Genomic DNA, 18,100 nt, shown 5'->3' with positions numbered 1-18,100 from the left:
ACCATCAGAGAAAGCCTCCACAATGGTGCAGATCACCGTGTGCAGAAACAGCACCCTAGGAGGAAAACTGCCCCAACCTCGTCTGCTTGGAGGCCTTTGGTGATTCGAAGCTGACAAGGGTCCACTCTGTCCTGGATAGGGAGAAAAAAAGAGCCAAAAACAAGAAATAAGACACTCCACCTGCTTCTCATAGTGGCTGCAAGTGCAGTTGACTCCTGAGACTAAAGGCAGGTTCCAGTGGGATAGAGATCAATTCCCAGTATTCACTAAGACACCCCCATTTGACCCAAGGACAGACTGGACAGGACCATCTCAGTTAACCTGACTGCCTATTCATGATGTTGTTGGCAAGTGTTGGAAAATTATGTTTTAATAAGTGGAACAATGTGTTTATCACAGGGGCTGGGGTCTATCTTTGTAAAAGAATCTCACAGCAGATCTTTGTACAAGGGAGAGCAGAGGAAGAGTGAAGAAACCTGGCCTGCCTCTCTGGAGCCGTCCTCACATTACTTCACAGCACCTCCCATTGGCAACAACTGGCCTTGGGCCACAGCAGGCTGGAGGGGCCCAGGGCTGCACAGTTTTGACTGTAATTCAGTGTCATGAAGACAGTGCACTGTGCTTTGGCCAACAGGTCCTCTCTGCCCTGTCGTGTGTTTCTCTGCATGGATTTAAAAGCAAAGCTCCTCCAAGGTGTCCGAACTTGTATGGAAGTTCAAGGGGCTGATTCTCTCTCCAGCTCTGAGAATGAATGGTGGCCCTGGGGAAATTCAGTCACATTTTGCCAGGTGTGGGAAGGAGAAACGAACGTCCTCGGGGCTTCCTGTGCTGTGCTGGGCACAGTGGGGTTGATTTTACTCTCAGAAAACCAAGCCAGCAAGACATCAACTGCACGGAAGGAGCTCCGTGGCCTGTTGTCCAGAGAGACATGATCAGGCCCAGGGTACCATGGCCTCTGCCCGCTCATCTATTTCAGCAGTTCGGAGTCTCTGGGTTCCAACGCTTTCACAGATCTGAGCTGAGGCTGGAGCCACCTCTCTGCACTTTATAATTTCCCTGGATTTCATAACTTCCCTGGAACCTGCAAAGTTTTCCGTCTCTAAACTTATATATACCGAGTTCTTATTAAATGGAAACTAGGTAACAAGCCCAGCCCATCTCGTTTGTTCAAAGGCTGGGAGGACCTGCCCTGGAAGGAAGAACTCAGCGGTGCAACCTCACACACTTGGGCTCTTTCCCCAGCTCCTGCCTCTTTGGAACTTCTGGACGTGGACAAGTGTCACAGGCCCATCTACAAAATGGGGCCAATTTTCTTTTGCAAGTCGCTGTGTGGGCTGAAGATCTGGGCCTGGGGCTCTTCGCATGGGTGGCCAGGGAGTGCTGCCAGGGAGTTTACTTTGAGGAGCTCTGACCTTTCCTCCACATCTCCTGGGATCCCTCCTTACAGCTTTGGCCAGTTTCCACAAACGGCTCCAGTTCACATCTCAGGTCTGGATCTTTAGCTCCAGCTCCCCCATTTGGGTTGGCCCTCTTGTCCTTCTTCTGGGACATTCCCTCTCCATGCCTCCTCGGGTCCTATAAATACAAGCTGCAAACACTAATCTGGTCTCCTATTTCCCCATCGGCTCCTCTTCCTGCTTCTTCCATTCCCATTACCTTTCTAGATTTCTCAGGTGCCAGTGTGGCAACCATGGTGTGACCATAGCTCTTCTTCTGCCTCCAATGAGCTCTGGCCCTGCCTACCCCTGTACCTGCCCCAGAGCCTTCTGCAGCTCCAAGCCTTCTTCTATATCCAGCCTATGCATGTTCTCTGACAACTCCCCTTCCCTTGCTGAAGCTCTCAGGAGGCTAGACCCTGCTAAGGACCACCCGCTCTAAATGTCTTGAGTCTGAAATCTTGAACATGATGGCCTCAAAGCCCTTTGCTGGGGCCCTTGAATCGCCCACTGCCTAAGGGTTACTTTTCTGATTCTCCTCCGCTGCTGCTGGACTCATCCAGGGACCGATGACTCTGGAAGCCTGCCATGAGACCCTCACCTCCTCCTGTAAACCGCCAAACCTTGTTTTAACCACCGCAGACTTTAAAATAGAAGCCACTCTGTTCTTTGTGTTGTTTTGTCACATTAGTGTCGAAGTTTTGAAAGCTTTAAAGGCCCGGGCAGGATTCTGTTCCTCTTCTGGGACCTGACTCTGGATTCATTCGCACAAATTCTGCCAAGGCCAAGGATCTTGGCAGGAAGGAATCTCCCTTTTCCCTGGGCTTGTTTATGATCGATTATGTATGCTGTGGCCTTGCTTGTCACATCTTACATGGTGCCTTTGAAACTTCAGTGGGTCCCCCATGATCTAATTCCCTTACCCCCACTGCAGCATGCAATAACTCACAGTTAGAGGGGCCAGATGGGAGGAGCTGTTAGCTGGGGACCGTGGAGAACGTGGCCGGCGGGACAGAAACTGGTGGCCTACAGCAGCTGGTCCCACTTGGAGTACTTTCCACTCAAGTTTGGCTGCTCACATAAAATGAGTGGATTTGCTCTTACCCCCGAATTCTCTAAATGGGTTTTAGCTGCAGAGATGTTAACTTATGTTCCCCCAAGTGAGAGAAACTCTAAGATTGTAAAACGTCATCTCAGCCTTGGTTCCTGGGGTCAGCCAGGCTCATTCCCTGCAGTTGTGGGGAGATTTTCACTTCTTTCTTCTGGGAAGCTCAGCAAGGCTATAAAAGTGGCCTGTGACTTTGTGACTGGAGTGCTGGGTGGCTGGAGGCTGCCTACAGCAGGGTCAGATGTTATGTTTTGCCTTTCTGATAGACAGAGGAAACTCAAGGCTTGAGGCTGTAGAAGAGAGAAAGGATTGATGGGCCACTACAAGGGGTACCTCTCAAGTCTACAAAGACTCTTGCAAACAAATTCTGGAAGAAGAGACCAGAGGCGCTTCCTGCAAATGTTGGCGGTTTGGGTCAGAGCCCTGTGGGTGGTGATAATGGCGGGCACACTCTTAGTGCATTTGTCTTCACGGTGAAGTTTGGATCTTGACTATCCTCCTCCGTGTTGAACTCTGGGGCACCAACTATAAGGAAGAAACAGAACCATTTGAAGGTCAGTGGAAGGAAATTACACCCCTGGAGATGTGCCCCTGAAGAGGACACTGGCAGCTGTTTTTCTTTTCTCTCTCTGTTTCCTGCCATGAGGAGTGAGCAGCTTTGTTCCGCCCCCGTGACCCCAACCATGGTGCTCTGCCTTCACCACAGGCGCCAAAACAATGGAACCAACTGGCCATGGAGGGAAACTGAACCAAAACAAAGTTCCCCTCCTCGTATGCTGCTTTTTCTTGAGTATTTTGTCACAGCAGTGGAAAAGCTGGCTAACCCTCACAGTGCCCCGTCACAAACGCGCTGGGAACTGGCCTTAGAGAAAGTGCTGGTGGAAAGGAAAGTCAGTTTCCAGGAAAGCGCATCTGTCTGCCTCTGGTGTGATGTGCATGTGGTGCGATGGAGGAAACGGAAGGGACTGGTATTTGGAAGGCCAAAAAGAGGCATGAATGGAAAGGAGGGGTCCTTTGATCTTTTGAGGGACGAGAGCCAGCCCCTGCCTGGGGCCCAGCTTCCCGTGGACACCGGTGAACAGACAGTGAATCTTCTCACAGCACTGAAAAGCAGGAGAGTGATTTTAACTATTTCAAATTAATGACAGGGGTGGGACTTTGTCCTACATCACCCCCTGCCCAAGTAGCTTGAGGGAAGCATATTTTTCAAGTGATTTTTGCATAGTTGTGGAGTCCTACTTATTTGCCTAGAGATGCCACATTCAGGAACTCCTTTGTGGAATGCGAGGATGGTCTGGCTGGATGACTTCAGGGACTGAGACCATTTTGATCAGTGATTTCCCGATTGATCGATTGGCTGAAGATGACCTTGAACAACTGATTTTCCTACTTTCACCTACTAATTGCTGAATGACGGGCTTGTGTCAATATGTCTGACCTGAGAAATCTAACAGTTGAAGTCCAATTTGAGACTGGTTTTAGGATCTATTCAGAATCTGGTTTTACTTTTTGAAGACTGAGGATGTAGACTGATTTTTTTTAAAGCTCTCTCTCTCTCTTTTTTTTCTCTCTCCCTCCTCCTCTCCAAACCCCACTCCTAGTGTGTGTGTGTGTGTGTGTGTGTGTGTGTGGTTTTGGGGTATTCTTCTGGTTGGTTCTTGCATGAGCTTCCCTGGTCTCTCTATGCACAGGGAATAGCTGTTTGCCTAGACATAGCATGTTGGCCAGGAGAAGCCGTGAGAACTTAGGAACGCCCTCTGAAGGAAGTGTTGGCTTCTCTGTTGGATGGCTCCCAGTCCACAGGGGCATGGAAAATTTTCTTTCTCGGCAACTGTGAGTGGAGCCATGAACAAGAGGGAATGAACAGCCTTTCCAGCTGCTAGGTCCTCTCTGCCGATGGGTCCAGAGCCATTTGGTAGAAATGTACAACCAATGTTGCTTGGGACTAGCCGAAGAATTTGCCTGGTGACCAGGCTCATGAATGAATCAGCAGAGAAAACATGGAGCCCATCTCCTCCTAACGAGATTGTTTCTGAGCACTGTCTTTGAGTATTTGTGTGGGCTGCTCTCCTTTGACAGTAGTAACAGAATCCAGTCGGGGAATGCTGCTGCTTAGGCTAAGATTGTGAGAAACAAAGGAGGTGTTACTGGGCAAAGAACTGGAACCCCATTCTACAGACCTTTAAGGCTCTGTCTTGGGAGACTGGGAGGATGCAGACATGGAGGGAACGTGACGGGCTTGCGGGGAATGACTGCTGCCAAAACAAATACCAGATAATGCTCCTGGGCCCCAGGGTAGAATTTCCTTTGAGCTCTCTGCAAGGCCCTAGTGACAACCAGTCATCTGCTTAATACATGGAAACAAACCATACAGAAAGCCCAGACTCATTTTTCTGAGTTAAAACCAGACTTAAAGAAAGGATGAAAAAGTATTGTCCTTGTTATGTCAATAACTTTGGGGGGAATTGTGTGTCCAGTTTGTGCAAATGCTGGGGGCCTTGATCATAAACCTTTAGCGGGTCCTAATGGCTCTCACAGGGAGACAGTCAGATCTCACGGGATTCCCTCTGCCATGCCACCCAATATACTTTCATTTTCTATTTCACAAAGTCTTTTTCCCAACCCCTTCCATATACAACTAGAATTAAGCAAACAGTCACTTGTTGGCAAAAAGCTCTTAAATAGATTGCTACTCTAGATTAAGGCGCAACGTGAGGCTTCTAGTTTGCCTCAGGCTACCAGTTAAAGGCCTTGGATAATGAAATGAAAAACTAGACGGACTAAATAAGGGTCCTGCCTGCATTTGACAGTGAAGAATGAGCCCGCACAGCCTCTCAGCAGCTGCCACCATTGTTCCTACAGCCCTTAAAGCTGATTCTGAAATGAGCTCCAATTTCTGCACGAATCCATAAATTACGAGAGGAGCCGTGAGTTTTCCCTATTAATGTCAGGCTGTTCGGTTGACTTGTAGCTTCTGGCCTTCACACATCGTATTAATGTGTTATTTATTGGAACACTGTAATAAATAAAGATTTGTTTACTTTTCTACTCAATGATGAATGTTGGGTGCTATGAAATACTATTCTTCGTAAGGCCTGCCAAGAAGTTGCCTTCAGTGTATCGCTAAGTCAAGACTAGCAAGTGCCAACTTAAGTAAAATTACCAATCCTCTAATCACACAGTTTTCTCTTGTCAACCTTTATCGACATTTGTGCTTTATTCACTATTTATTGAGACTGTAGGTGCTGGAGGATAGCTGAACAAGTCATAGACCTTCCATTCCTTTCCTCCTTCTGTTGAGGATCAGCTATGTGCTAAGCATTCTCTTCCAGAGCCAATATTTTAAGGAGGATGTGTAGATGTAACCAACCTTCTTATTAAATAAGAAACACAGAACCAATGCAAAGAAGAAAGCCAAGAGGTCAGAGCTAAGAGCTAAAACCTTACCCTTCCTCCTGCGGTGGTCCTACCTCTCCGAACCAGAGCTACCCCTGTGTTAAAGTCTTTATATAGAGGTCCTGTCCTGCCTTCTCATTGGTTGTAAACCCAACCACATGACCGCCTCGTCACGGCCTGTCTGTATAGGCCTCCAGGTTTTCTATGATTGGTATTGAGATTAAAGGCATGTGTATCCAATACTGGCTGTATCCCTGAGCACACAGAGACTTACCCAGCTCTGCCTACCAAGTGCTGGGATTGCAAGCATATGCCACCACCACCTGGCTTTCCTATGGCTTGCTAATAGCTCTGACCCCCGGGCAACTTTATTTATTAACATACAAATAACATTTTAATACAAATAAAATATCACCATAAGGATGGTGTGACTTAAGACACATAATGGAAGATAGAGAACTCACACTTAGCCTATATAGAGGACATGGAAGAAGAAAGTCGCTCTTTGCCTGCTTGCTCTCACTGGCAAGCCTATTCCTTCCCTGGCATTAGAGCCTACTTCAGGATTCCAGCCTTGTGGACTGAGCAACTACCGGATTCTTGGACTTTCCATCAGTAGACAGCCATTGTTGGACCAGCTGGACCATAGCCTTTAAACAACTCTAATGAATCCTATCTATCTATCTATCTATCTATCTATCTATCTATCTATCTATCTATCTGTGTGGAATATTATTTTAACTACCGGATTCTTGGACTTTCCATCAGTAGACAGCCATTGTTGGACCAGCTGGACCACAGCCTTTAAACAACTCTAATGAATCCTATCTATCTATCTATCTATCTATCTATCTATCTATCTATCTATCTATCTGTGTGGAATATTATTTTAACCAGGCAAAGTTGTGTTACACTTGTTTATGCTGCGGAATATCACTTTAACTATGTGAAGGTGTGTTACATTTGTTTCTGCTGCCTCCGTTAAGGATGTAAAGTTGTGTTACATTTGTGCTGCATTTGTTTAATCATGTAAAGATGTGTTGCATTTGTTTCACTTTGCCTGTCTAAGGCACTTGACTGGTCTAATAAAAAGCTAATGGTCAATAGGTAGGCAGGAGAGGGATAGGTGGGCCTGGGGGACAGAGAATAAGTAGGAGGAGAAATCTAGAAGAGAGAGGGAGAAGGGAGAAGACAGAGAGAAAAAGAGGGACAGAGAGAGAGAGAGAGAGAGAGAGAGAGAGAGAGAGAGAGAGAACAGAGAGAAGAGAACAAGGGAGAAAGAGGGTCACACCTGACACCCTAGGGCCAGAAGCCAGGCAGACATGAGAATCAGGAGAGTAGGGCAGAAAGAAAGAAAGAAAGAAAGAAAGAAAGAAAGAAAGAAAGAAAGAAAGAAAGAAAGAAAGAAAGAAAGAAAGAAAGAAAGAAAGAAAAGGAAGGAAGGAAGGAAGGAAGGGAGGGAAAAAGCCCTGAGGCAAAACATAGATAAACAGATTAAAAGAAGAGCTAAATTAAGACTGAGTATTCATAACTAATAATAAGTCTCTGTGTTGTGATTTGGGAACTGGTTGGTAGCCCAAAAAGAGAAACCCTGCTATCTGTCCGTCTGTCTTCCATCTATGTATCTATCTGTCTATCTTCTATCTGTCTGTCTGCCTATCTATCTATCTATCTATCTATCTATAGATAGATTGATTCACTCTATCAGTTGTGTTCCTCTAGAGAACTCTGACTAATATAGACATCATGACCAAGACAACTTATAAAAGAAAGTGTATAATTAGGAGCTCATAGTTCCAGAAAGTTAGAGTCCATGACCATCTTGGTAGGGAGCATGGTGATAGGCAGGCAGGCATGGAGCTGTAGCTGTAGCAGAGAGCTCACATCTGGTACACAAACAGGAGTGGGGAGAGAGAGAGAGAGAGAGAGAGAGAGAGAGAGAGAGAGAGAGAGAGCGAGCACTAACTGGGAATGGTGTGGGTTTTTAAAAACTCAAAGCCTATCCTCAGTGACACACCTCTTCCCACAAGGCCACACCTCCTAATCCTTCCCAGACAGTTCCACGGACTGGGGACCAAGTGTTCAAATATATGAGTCTGCAGGGGCCGTTCTCATTCAAACCACCACCTACCCCAGCTGGGTGGCTCTATCTGCTTCAAGCTTACGAAAATGGTTGTGTCAGGCCTTGGCCTTCACTGCTTCATAAGACTATGGTGTGATGTGCACTCTAGTTCCCTCCAGGGTGAGCAAAGGAGAAAGAAAATGCCGCGGAGATGGAGCTCATCTTCCATGATTTAATCTTGGAAGTGACACTGCATCGTGTCTGCCAAGTTTACTGTGAGAAGCAAGTCAGACTCAGGCTTAAGGGTGGGATTCCATAAGAGCAAGTCCCAGGATACGAGGTACCTGGAGTTAGAGGTCAGCTCAGAGGCTCTGTTTCCAACTTCTCTGCAGTGACGGATGTACTGCCTGAAGTTCTGCCCACAGTAAAGATTTCCCTTCATCAGATGGGCCCTTGCGTCGACACAGCTGTGTCTCCTGGTAAACAGGAAAAGCAAAAAGAGATGTTCCCTGTTCACCTGGGAGACTCTTGCAAAACCGCGTGAGAGGACATGTGTTTGCACGGTGCCCGGAGCATAGCGAGATCCAGGTGACCATGTAGGTGACAGTGAGGACACTGGGGATGGCGATGTTGACAGTCAATGGTGACAAAGTCTGCTCAGTATCCTTCCTCTTGGACACATGCTTGCCAGTATAGAACACTGTATATGCTCTGTTTTTCCTATTGTCATGAGAACCTCCCATGCTGCAGAGACCAGAGGGATTTCTGTCTTCCTGAGTGGGTGAGAGTTCAGAACAATTCTCCACTGGTCCAGATGCCCACACAGTTCTACACATGAGTCACACCTGACTTACAGGTATGTGCGTGGTCCGAAATATTCTCTCACAGCTGAAGTTGTCATCTCATCTTCCTGGAAGTGAATGATAGGTACCCATGATGGAGACCTCTCACTGAAGATGGGCTAACCTCTTCATACAGTTGACCTTTAGCATTGACCATAGGAACTCAAGTTCAGGGTCTGGAGAACTGTGAGGAGACAAAAGAGTCTGAAATAGGGAAGGAGAAGAGGTTTGAGGAAGAAGGCTGGGCTGAAGTTTTGAAACAGGGAAGTTCATCTGTCTCACTTGTACCTCTGTCCCTCAGTGCAGTGTCCACCTCCGCATGTCCCTCTACCCTTCTTTTCTAAAGCTTTGTCCACCTTACTGCAGGGGTCAAGGCAGGAGAGGGAGTGGCCAGCAGAAAAAGCAACCTCACTCTGGGGGCACAGGCCACTAGGAAAACATATGGATGACCCTTGACCTCACATAGGGTAGTTCTACAGAGGATCATTCCATTTTATTATGGTGAGAAAAAGACACACATTCAACGGAAGTCATACTTCTAAATTAGAAGCTTGACCTTCTCCCCAGGCTGATATGAGGTGACACTTTCTGTAGTTGAAGCTCTGGCTGTGTGCTCACAAGGGGAAGCAATCACTCCAGTGTCGTGTGCTCTTTTGCTGAGCTGAGCTGAGGCAGACGATTGGGGTGGTGTTGCATGCATTTAGGGCATGCTCAATTTCCCATATCTTCAGTGCACGACGGTTTTATCAGTCCTTCACCCTGTTGTCAGTTGAAGACTGTGTGAGCCCGGAGGCATTTGCTCCTTCCTGAGAAAATGCTGGTGACTTTGATGGATTTCTGAAAGTTGACATGGAGCAGAGCTTGCAAACACAGTCATTAAACTATTCTGAATGCACAGTGTGTGCCAAGGTGCTTCTGGGTGTCAGGGACAGAGGCTGACTTTGTGTCACTGGGTCCCTGCAGAAAGAGAAGCCAGCTGATGCCAGGAGAGTCTTCCCAGAGTCTGTTCTGATTCTATCCTGGTCCTTACCTTAGGCTCACACAACCTCCCTCGGTTTGTTAGAGCAGAGCGGAGGCTGTGGGGCAGCCTTGGCTGTGTCTGTGAGTTAGGATGATGCTTTGTCTTCTGAGAGCCAGACTGAGCGTTCCCACTCCATAGTTTTGCTCTTTCTTTGGGGATCTGAGACTGCTAAGGTAGTAGCCTGCCTCTCTGGGTTAAAGCCAGAGTGTTTCTGCATGAAGGAACTTCTAAATTAACAGGGCTACTTGGCCAGCTCTTAGCTGGTCTACGGAGCCATCAGGCATCTGAATGACACCTTTCTGTGTCTGCTGTCATTCTGAATTTTTCTCAGTGGACAAAGAGAGGGATGTTCTTAAAGTCCTTCTGAGATGCCTCTGTGTGATGAAGATTGGGCATGAGGACTGCTAAGGACCATCTGAACCCCACTGTGAAAGTAGATTGGGTACCGGGCACTAAGGGACTCAAAAAGCATGCTTCAATGTAACATGTTTAGTGTTATATGTAATGAAGGAAATAAAGTGGGATGCAGTTGTTTATACAAGGTGAACCCATCTATGTAAACAGAGGAGGAGAAGAAGGAAGAACAGGAAGGAAAAGATAAGGGGCCTGTAAGAAGGTTCAGTGGATAAAGTCACATGCCACTAAGCCTGATGGTCTGGGTCTCACAAGAGAGAACCAGCTTTTTAAGGTCATCCGCATATCCCCTGACCCTGATAAAATACACCAGAGATGAAATTTCTTCCTTTGCATACTAAGAAATATCCTGGCTAAAAATAGACTTTGCAATTGTATTTCAGACCCAACTTCACAAAGGATCACAGGGACAGGTGGGGTCTTCCCTAACCATTTCATCATTCTAGAAACTCCTGTGGCCAGGGAGGTGTCCTGTGGGCTCAGAGATGATCATCTTGCCCGAACTTGGCAAGGTTCTCAATATTTTCTGGTAAGAAAAGGTGAGGTTGCTTTTGCTAGATACTGGTGGTCCCCTGGCCAGTTCTGTAGGGAATGAGGGCCCTGACCAAACATTAAAAACTGATGGGGCTTAGAGGAGGAAAGGGTTTATTTGGCTTACTTACACTTGTAGGTCACAGTCTATGTGACTGAGGGAAGTCAGGGTAAGAACTCAAGGCTGGAACCTGAAACAGAGCCTGTGGAGGAATGTCGCTTGCAGGCTTGTGCTCTGGTTTGCTTATAGGCTCATGCTTAGTTAGACTTCTTATATAGCCTAGGACCATCTGCCTAGGGACTGAGTTGCCCACAGTGGCCAGTCTTCTACCAACGTGCCCATAGGTCACTCTTATGTAGGTAATTTCTCAATCAAGGCTTCCCTCTCAGATAACTCAGGGCTGTGTGACTGAGAGTTAATGTTAACTAGGACAGAGTCCACAGAATCACCTTCCCTCAGTGTCCTTCACCACTTACGGAAACTGCAATTGCAAGGCCCAGATACAAATAGTTTAACCCTTCTTGTAAAAGAAATCCAAAGATGGGTTGTGATGGATACGCTGGCTAATCCAGTTCTTTCCAGTTCATACCCTGTACTTCCTTGCTCACGGCCTCCCCCAGATGCTAGGGAGAGCATATCTCCTGTTCAGAAAGAATCATTCTATGTCTAGCCAAAAGTCAAGGGCTTGATCAGTAAGGCCAAGGAGGAAAGCTGTGGGGTAAAGTTGCTGTCATAGTTTGGGCAATGCTTGGTGGGCTGTCTCTGGCTTCTAGGTGGAGACCAGCGTTTGAGATCATTCCTGACAGATAATCCCAGAATAATATCAAATAGTGGCTTCACATACCCGAGAACCCTGAAGACTAGAGGTAAGGTATGAGAATGACACTATTATTCCAAGATGAGCAGGCTGATGCTCAGAGGGGCCATGTTCTCCCTGAAAGCCATTAGAACAGTCAAAGGAATTTCCCACTTCAAGATTATCCCTCTCTGGAGCCTTCCTACTCGTCATTCTCTGGGGTCCTGGCTTGTGCTCAGGGAGTCCCTTCCCATTGGGCAGCTGCTGACAATCCAGGATTGGGCATGTTATCTTGGTGAGGGCTGCATACTTTTTCTAGCTCGTTTTCCATTTCTGAAAGGTCTGGGGTCCTCCAGTTGAAGAGGGAAATGATTTTAGAACTTGAAGTGAAATTCACATATAAAATTAACCGCTACAAATGGACAACGTAGTGGAACTTAGAACAACAGTCCCACTGTGCACAAACGCTTCTGTCCATCTCAGAAATATTGTCAAAAGGAAACCCCAGGTCCATCAAACCCCCACACCTCTTATTTCTTCCTCCCAGCACCACAAACCCCTTCTTATTTGCATTAGGGTCTATTCTGGATATCTCATGCAAATGAAGTCATACAGGGCATGTCCTTTGTGTCTGGCTTCTGTCACCTAGCGTGAGGTTCTTCCAGGTTCTTCCAAACTGACACAAATATGGAAACGCCGTTCCTTTTTTGTGGCTGGGTAATATTCTATTGTATGGCTGAAGTGTTTCAGTTCGAGGTCTTTTTGGTAATTCATTTCTAACAGAATGGAGCCAGTTCCTTAGCTGTGTGTTTCCGGTCAGCTCTACATAGTCACAATCCCACCTGACTTTCACATGACATAAGCCAAGACTTCCTCCGTCCATTCTTTTCTTTCTCCTTGGGAACTGCCAGCACTTGAGCCCATAGCCTTGAGCAAGCTAGGCACCTACTGTGGAGCTACATCATAGCCTTTTTGTGTTTTGTGACAAGGTCTCTTTTATTTTGCAACAGGTCTCTTTAGTTGCCAGGGTTGGCCTTGGACTCACTCTGTAGCCCAGGCAGGCATTGAACTTGATCCCTCTGCCTCAGCCTCCAACATAGGTGGAATTGTAGGCTTATTCACCAGGCCTCAGTTTCCTCTGTTCTGACCTCTTACATTATTGGTGTAGATCTGAGGCTACACTGCACCTGCTAAGGTTTCCAGGTTCTTGTATCCCAATACAGAGAACTGGGCCATGGACACACAAATAGTGACAGGCTTAGAGACAGTTTATTAAAAGACAGAATGACACTCCTGAAAATGGTAGTGGGCCACAGAGGCAGGGCAGGTAGGGGATGCAAAAGGCCCCAGACTCCAGCTTCATGACCCTTAATAAGGCTACTGTGTGGTACTGCCTCCTCCCACAGTACGTGACTTTTCTTACACATGCTGTTTTGTTACATGTAGCTCTCAGCCCAAGGAGTTTCCTGCCTTGCTTCTGTCTCAGCCAGAGTCCTATTGCTGTGAAGAGACACCATGACTACAGAAACTCTTATAAAAGAAAGCATTTAATTGGGGTTTACTGGCAGTTTCAGAGATTTAGTCCATTATCATGGTGGTCTGCAGGCAGACATGGTGCTGAAGAAGTAGCTGAGAATTCTACATCCAGATCCCTAGGCATCAGGAAGAAGAGAGAGACACTGGGCCTGGCTTGGGTTTTGAAACCTCAAAGCCCGCCCCCCATGATACACTTCCTCCAACAAGACCACACCCTCTCCAACAAAGCCACACCTCCTAGTCCTTTCAAGCAGTGCCACTCCCTGGTGACCAAGCATTTGAATCTATGAGCCCATGGGGAGCATTATTCCAACCACCACACGCTCTCACAACAGGTAATCCTGATGCCTTTCTCCACCCCCTCCAGCCCCGCTTACCTCATCCTCTTGATTTCTTTTCTAAAATAAGAAGGGGGCCAGGCCTCTCCCTTAATCTTAAAAAAAAAAAAAGTGTATGTGTGTATGCCAGGGGGGTGGTGGGTGGGTGGGGTGGGGTGGTGGTGGTGGTGGTGGTGGTGGTGGTGGTGGTGGTGGTGGTGCTTGCTATGGTTCATGTAGAGGTCAGAGGACAACTTTCAGGAGTCAGTTCTCCCCTTCACCCTGTGGGTCCTGAGGATGGAACTCATCACATTTAGCAGCAAGGGCCTTTACCACTGAGCCTTCTGGCCAGCTCCCTCCATCTCTTTCTGCCTTCCACAGGGCTTTGGCTGCTCTGACACTAGCCTAGTTGACTTTTAGCAAGGCCCTGACTTCCCTCCCTTATGGTAATGATTGCATGGACTTCTGAACAACATTCACCGCAAAGCAGCGCAGAATTCTTGCCCCACCTGGAAAACAAACAAGCTGTCAGTTCAGTATGTCGCACCCTGCACCAAAGAGCTGCCACAGAAAGAAGGAAAAGAATGTGTCAGAGGTGAGGACGCACAGGTGACTACCCTCCCTGAGCCAACAGCCCAAAATGTGTGCCAGGCATCGTGAATGATCCCTGGAGGGGAGAGCTGCCACCCAGAGATGGTGGAGGCAGCCCTGGGTTCACACCAGCAGCCCTGCTCAGAGAGTCCTGTTTGGATGTAGTTTGCATAGAAACCAAAGCTCACTCCACCGCTTTCATTCAGTCATCCAGCTACAAACGAAAGGTCACCTGTGGGAGTCAGTGTGGGTGGGACGGGATTTTCCCTCTGGGTCCTCAGGTCTGGTGTGGCAGGGGCGGGCTAGAGAGGATTACAGTAAAGGAGAGAGCTCATTAAGTCACCAAGGATCAGAGGGCTGCCTAAGAGTTGAGGGACTTTGTATAGAAGAGGGAACTGGGATGTCAGGGCTTCAGGACTGAACAGGGTTTCTTGGAGGGAGAGAATAAAAGAGGCATTGATGGAGGGGGGCGGGAAGACTTCAGGCAAAGATCGTGCTTTTGAGACCCTCCGAGGAGGCAGCATGGAGGAAGCGGCCGCAGAGAGCAGGAAAGGGCCCCTAATGTCTCCTGAGTGTCACGATCATCAGTTATAACCTTAGCCTATTCATTACAACAAGCAGTTGTCATCACGGATGCTGAGTCAGCACAAACGAGCCGCTATGTAAATGTGCTTGGGTCAGAGGTGACTAGGGTTCTCCCTAGCCAGAGCCCTGGGCAGCTTCCCTCCTGGGCTCACCCTTTGCCTCCCTCAGCTGGTGCTGCTGTCTTCTGTGTGGTGGGGCTGTGTCCCTCCACCTGTGGCCCACAGGGAACATGGATTACCTCTTTCACAGTGTCCTACATCAGATCCCACGGAAGGGCACTGATGGCTACCCTGTGTCCCAGGCCATGGCCGATACTGCTGGCTAGGAACAGATACGCCTTTTCTTTGTCCTGCTTACCGAAAAGCCCTGCTGTATTTCTGGTGACCTGCCCAGAGACAAGTCTACGTCTAGCAGCCAGGAGAGAAGGAGAGACCTGCTTCAGTTCATGGAGAAATTTAATTTACCAAGTAGCGGCTTTAGCAAAGCTCCATAGCAGTGAGGACAGGAGTGATGTTACACATTTTTCCCTTTTCTTGTCCTCCTTTGCTTCTTCCTTCTCTCCTAATGGAGAGACTACAGAACCTCTCTCCTAATGGAGAGACTACAGAACCTCACCATTGTCAAGATGAACAATATAGATTTGCTGGCTGGCGTCTCAGCAACCATTTTGGTCTGTGGAGTCATCTAAAGAAAGTCAAGTTCCAGATGGCAGACCAGAAACCCAAGTGCCTGATAGCCTAGTCATAGTTTGGGGCTGCCCCACCAGCCCACACAGTCAATGTCAGGTTTCTCTCTAACCTAAGTTACCATTACCTTGTTCACTCCTGGGCAGGCCGACTTAAGAAGAGGTGGTTTGGAGTGCCGGGTACAGGAGGGAGACAGGAAGGGGAGGGACTAAGGAAGGGGTGGTATTAGACAAAAGTATCACATAGCCCCGATAATGACCTGCACTTGCTGGTGCTGACCAGGGGAGCCCCTTTCCAACCACTCTACTGGAGGCCCCTCACTGAATGTTGCAGTGGGGGAGTTCTCAGGACTGTGGCTTTTCACCATTTATACATGTGGGCAGGAAGCCTCAGGACAGGCATGTCTTCAAGGCCACTGAGTTGGGAGACCAGTTCCAAACCTTAGTCTGTTAGACTTAAGGACAACCCCTTCCACTTCCACCACAGCTGGACTCCAGATGCTGTGCAGATGTGAACGCAGAGAGTGGTCTGGCTGAGCCGTGGCTTTGTGTCACTGCAAAAGTGAAAGAAGCAGGTCAGGGAAGGCAGTCATGCCTGGCTGGTGATCAGGAAGCCTGAATGGAGGCTTCTATGCCTGGAAGGCAGGGCTGGGTCTGGGAGGGGTGGGGTGATCCTCAGGGACCACAGTGCTCTCGTGGGAACCTCTTCTCAGGCCTAGAATCAGAGTGGCCTCAGTTAGATAAGATCCCCAACTTAGTTCAGATTGGATGAAATCCAGCCACCCGCCAGCCACCCTCAAGAAGTGTGATTTCTTCTCAGTCCCATTAAAGCTGATGCAGAGTGCCTGGGACAGGTATGTGTTCACAGTATGTTTGAGGATGACATCGGGGCATGATGAATGATGAGAATTGAAAATTAAGAAGCTAACACTGCTATTAACAAAACGGCTTGTCCATCAAACAAGATGGTCTCTCAGAGAATAGGCTTCATCCTACTCCACGGCAGTCTGCATCCGACCAAGCAGGTTTTAGATACTTTTAATTTTTTTTTGACATATTAGCCTACGAAACTTGGTAATTACATCACATCATAGGAAATGACATTGGTGTTATCAGATAGTGTTTATAACAGAAAGAAGCCATTTCACATGCTCTTCTGTCTGTTCCAAGTAAGAATTACTTGGAGTAAGAACAACTGCCTTGGCAATTAATAACAGTGTCACTTTAAGGTTTTCCTGTTAAATTTCAAAAGTACTGCCTGCCTCACTGAACCAGAGACAGCTGATCTGAACGTGACCTAGGACTACAGCTATGGTGTCTGTAGGACTGAGGGAAAGCATGGAACACTGACTAGTGATAGTGTCCTGGGTGCTAGTGAGCACCTAACTTCACACCTTGTGTCTTCTCCATCCACAGGCCAACAGGAGCCCTAGTTACACAGACACAGGTAGCCACGGCATCTAAATTCAGGGACGGGGTATTTAATTAAGACAAGAGTCTCACTATGTAGTCTAGGCTGGTCTTGAACTCATAATCCTCTTGCCTTTCTCTCCAGAGTACTGGGGTTATAGACATGTACCCCTTGCCCAGCTTCTGTCATTTAAATGATATCACTGTTCTGGCTGAGCCCTCAAAGTGCCACGTATCCACTTCCTTGTGCCCTGTTGGAGGGTGCTGCCTTTGGATCTGACTCCCGTTCCTTTGGCTGAGTTTACCCTGTTCCCAGCCCTGGCTGCCAGGTACCTGGTCACCGTGGCCTCCTGTGCCCTGCCCTGCATGCCCTGCCCTGCTTCCGTCTGACGGGAACTCCCAGTAGTCCTGGCCAGCCAGCCTCTTCTGCCTTCCTGAAACCTCCAGCCGTTGGCTGTGAGCCCTGGTTTTCTTGCTTGTCTCCAGGCTCACGGGCCAAGGGTCCAAACTGCCTTGTTCATCTCTCACCTCTCATCTCTTGCATCTTTCTCATCCAGGCCAGGCCTTTGGTTCCACCTCTAGATCGTTGCCTCTCCAATCCGTTTTGAATCAGGCCATCTCCCAGCATTTAATGTCTACCGACATCTTTATGAGCATTTCCATGTGCTGGCTTTTAGGCACAGCCCAAAGAGTAGCTAGAACAGAGAACACGTCTGTGATTTCTTCCTCACTGGGACTGTCTCCTCCCTCAACCCTCCCATCTTAGCAGGTGGCACCACTTTAATGCTCAACCCAAAAATCCGAGACTGATCCTTAGAGTTCTTCTGGAACAATCTGTACCTACCATTGCCCTACCGGATCCATCCCATGCCTCTGTCAACACGACATTGCTCAGCTCCCCTCACTACCACCAGACCAAAGTGGGGCTGACTAGACTTCCTTGTGCTCCACTTTCAGCAAGGGTTGTCCCTGGAAAATTCTAACCAGACCATTCCACTCTCTGGTTTCATCCCTCCCTCCCCGCCCCCTGCTTTCTTATTACACCAGCCACTGAATCCCAGCCCCTTCCCTCCCTCCTTCCCCAGCCCCATCCCTGTCTCAACAGCCCACTCTTCTCAAGGACTTTACACAAGCTAGCAATTCTTCATACAGTTCATGTCACAATCTGGAGTTCTTCCTGTGTTCTTATTTTCTGTCCCATCCCTTGAGAATAGAAGCTTCCTGAGAACAGGGACCTTTTTTTTTTTTTTTTTTCTTTTTAAACCTTGCTGTTTCCCAAGACCCTGCATCAGAGCTTGGCATCTGGAGCCTATTTGTCGACTATCTGTGAATGGTTGAGCTCCACACTTCCTGTCCTTTGTGCTCTATA

The 18,100-nt window shown here is 47.9% G+C and overlaps 1 long non-coding RNA gene across 1 annotated transcript; it reads right to left on the bottom strand.

The window, feature by feature from the left end:
* Window positions 1-13,661: 13,661 nt before the first annotated feature.
* On the bottom strand, window positions 13,662-17,677 carry LOC128101419 (uncharacterized). The gene is made up of 3 exons (XR_008215086.1): window positions 17,576-17,677; window positions 17,260-17,426; window positions 13,662-15,875 (listed from the first exon to the last, which is right to left on the bottom strand). It is a non-coding gene; the product is annotated as an uncharacterized LOC128101419 (long non-coding RNA).
* Between the last annotated feature and the right edge of the window lie 423 nt (window positions 17,678-18,100).

This window comes from Peromyscus californicus, unplaced genomic scaffold (genome assembly GCF_007827085.1).
Source record: "Peromyscus californicus insignis strain IS unplaced genomic scaffold, ASM782708v3 Scaffold_7__1_contigs__length_154581171, whole genome shotgun sequence".
In the NCBI taxonomy this organism is placed as follows: domain Eukaryota; kingdom Metazoa; phylum Chordata; class Mammalia; order Rodentia; family Cricetidae; genus Peromyscus; species Peromyscus californicus.
The sequence above is the reverse complement of the archived record's forward strand: the minus strand, read 5'-3'. Positions and strand labels throughout refer to the sequence as shown.